Below are 3,002 nucleotides of genomic sequence, written 5' to 3'. Positions count from 1 at the left end.
ATGACATGTTGTGGCTATAATTAAAACGGGTTCGATGTTAGTCACATAAAAGTCCATTGACTTCTGTAGTCCGTACCCTACAAAAAGTTTTAATCAAATACAATGTCATTGCTTTCTTTGTAATAGCACTTTGGATTATAGTATTTGTAGGGATATCATATCATATTAACATTCGGTCTAAGGAATCTTGTTGTTCTTCACAACCCGTTAAAATCTATTGATGTTATCATCTCTTGTTATTATCCACCTCAACTTTTGCCAAATAAGAACTTTGCCCATGTACTTGGCAGTACCAACACAATGCTTACCAATAATTAATAATATTAAACAACTAAAGTTAGTTAAATATTTCCCAATGTCCTACCGATAAAAACAAGACAACATTTGTTATTTGTTTTGGTTTTATCGAACTCTATGACTACATATGTCTTTACAGGCCTTCTAATAATAACAATTACAAGACTAATGTGGTTCAGCCTGTTGTGGTTTCATGGCGAAGGGTGGCTATAGTTATCGGATGTCGGCAGCTCCTGTGACTGTTTCCGTACACTTATCAGTATATCTATTGTGAAACTTACCCTTGTTTGGCTCTTAAAGTTCCGTGAAGGTTTTGCGTTCAAGTCCCATGTCAAAGCCAAGATTTTCAATGTAACTTTTCATAACTACATATATATGTAATATTGTGTTTAGGGTTTCGGTTTTGGTTTTTGTTAATCGATTTAATCGATTGATTAATTAAATCTTGGCAATGTTTTGTAGTTGCATCCGCTTCTCATGATTCTTGGGTTCCTTATATTTTCCGGAGAAGGTAACATATGCTATAGTTTCAAGTTTTCGTGTTTTAATTGTTTGAAACAATCTATACACGGATGCTAATTGGCGATAATGGTCTTTGAATCAGCTATCATCGTGTACAAGGCGATACCTGCAAACCGAAAAACACAAAAAGTAATGCACTTGATATTGCATTTTATCGCACTTGTTGCTGGAATTTTGGGTGTTTATGCAGTTTTCAAGTTCCATCATGAACTCCACATCCCACATATGTATACCCTACATTCTTGGATCGGCTTATCAACCATCTGCTTGTTTGGTTTACAGGTTATTTATATACATATTTCATGCCGATTATTTTGCTTGAAATGAGTTAGTTACATTAGAAAAATGGTAACATTGTTTCATCGTAATCTAGGAATATAATATATATTTTCTAAAATGATTTTTTTGTCACAAAAAAAATATTTGATTTATCTTTCTTTTAAGTTAAAAAAAATTGTTTCAACCAACCAAAAGCTTTCACATGGTATACACTGCTACACAAATGCAACAAATTTTCACAAAAAAAATATTTGATTTATCTTTCTTTTAAGTTAAAAAAAATTGTTTCAACCAACCAAAAGCTTTCACATGGTATACACTGCTACACAAATGCAACAAATTTTCATCTGGCGCAAGATAATGGATATGCTATAACGCCAGATGAAAATATGCTACACCAAGCTTAAAATATGTTGAACGAGATTTTAATATGTTGAATCAAGTGACATTTCTCAAACGCTCGTTGATTTAGAAAATTTAAAATTAAATATTATTTTGTTAAACTCATTGGTCAAGATGATCGACATGGTACGTGAAAAGTACGTACCATATGCCCTAAATAGAAGTATTTAAATGATACCAATCAAAATTTTCGATGCAAAGTAGGAACACATTTTATAAGCAGTTACAATCCGTCGTAAATGATTTCCTTGCAAATTAGCTTAGCGATCGAATAACTCTTTATGACACCCAAGATCTGTCGCAAAGGTCTTTGCGCGTGACCAATTGGGACCATTTTGGCCGTACAATGACATTTTTGTAGTAGTGTTATTTATATTCTATTTTTACAATTTTTCTGAGTAATTAACATAAACTCAAAACCTTTGTTTGTGACACAGTGGCTGCTAGGATTTTTCACTTTCTTTTACCCGCGAGCCGAACCAACAAGAAGGGCAAGCATGGCTCCATGGCACGCTTTTTTCGGCATAGTCATTTTCTTTATGACAATAGTGACAGCCGAGACTGGATTGGCACAAAAGTTCATTTTTCTAGGCCTACAACGCAGCCAAGAAGCTTTGATGATCAACTTTACTGGGTTGTTGATACTCCTTTTCGGAATATTCGTCGGCCTGAGCGTCATCCTTCCCAGGAGAAACTAATGGCCGTCTGTTATCTCCATGTCTTTGACCATTAACAAACCATATTTGTTTGTATGTGATTGTCTTCATTTGTTTCCATCACTTCATTCTATTATGTCAATAAATATTCCGGAATGCTACTTGCTATATCAATATATCAAATTATTTTTTCGGTATTTGTTTTATTCAAATTATGTCATTGTAGCTCGTGATACAATTTATTTCCTAAGGTGCATATTTGATCTGATCTTTACATAATCCTCATTGTACTCAGTAAATCCCACCAATAGCAAAGCTATGGTAGGGTCTGAGGAGGGTAAGTTGTAGACAACATTACCTCTACTCCATAGGAATAGAGAGACTCCTTCCGGTGAGACCCCCTGCTCGATGATAAGATCTTTACAATTATCTAAAAAGTGAACATATATCTCAAACTAGTTGCTTATCAAACCAGATCAAATCTACTTCACTAACTTTAAATTCTGAAGCTAAAAAGTTTTTGAACAGCTAACATGGATAACTTAAATCATATTTCTATATCTATATTTCGTCCACCGTAAAACTTGAAACATAAAAAATATAGGGAGGGACATCGTTCCTTCATACCTTAATACCGGTAAACTACATGCCCTTTGGTAGAAACAAAAGTTATGTTTTAAAACTTTTGGGATTAGGTTGTCCCCGTATTAGAGATAGATTCTAAATACATACCCTAGAAAATTAAATTCTATATTGTCCCTTTACTAACATGTCGTCGTCCCTAAGTTAGGAGTTCGAGACGACATGTTTCTTAACTCGTCGTCTCCCTGTCATGTTAGCTCAAAA

General features: G+C 34.1%; 1 pseudogene across 1 annotated transcript; it reads left to right on the top strand.

The window, feature by feature from the left end:
- Positions 1-337: 337 nt before the first annotated feature.
- Positions 338-2,334, top strand: LOC143592000 (putative ascorbate-specific transmembrane electron transporter 1; annotated as a pseudogene). Its single transcript, XR_013145828.1, has 4 exons — positions 338-648; positions 760-808; positions 902-1,101; positions 1,938-2,334. The product of XR_013145828.1 is annotated as a putative ascorbate-specific transmembrane electron transporter 1 (transcript).
- Positions 2,335-3,002: the final 668 nt, after the last annotated feature.

The sequence above is a fragment of the Bidens hawaiensis genome, unplaced genomic scaffold (genome assembly GCF_021521415.1).
Source record: "Bidens hawaiensis isolate Kalapana, Puna unplaced genomic scaffold, B.hawaiensis_p1.1 tig00040253_1, whole genome shotgun sequence".
Lineage (NCBI taxonomy): Eukaryota > Viridiplantae > Streptophyta > Magnoliopsida > Asterales > Asteraceae > Bidens > Bidens hawaiensis.
This window is presented reverse-complemented; position numbering and strand designations above follow the sequence as displayed.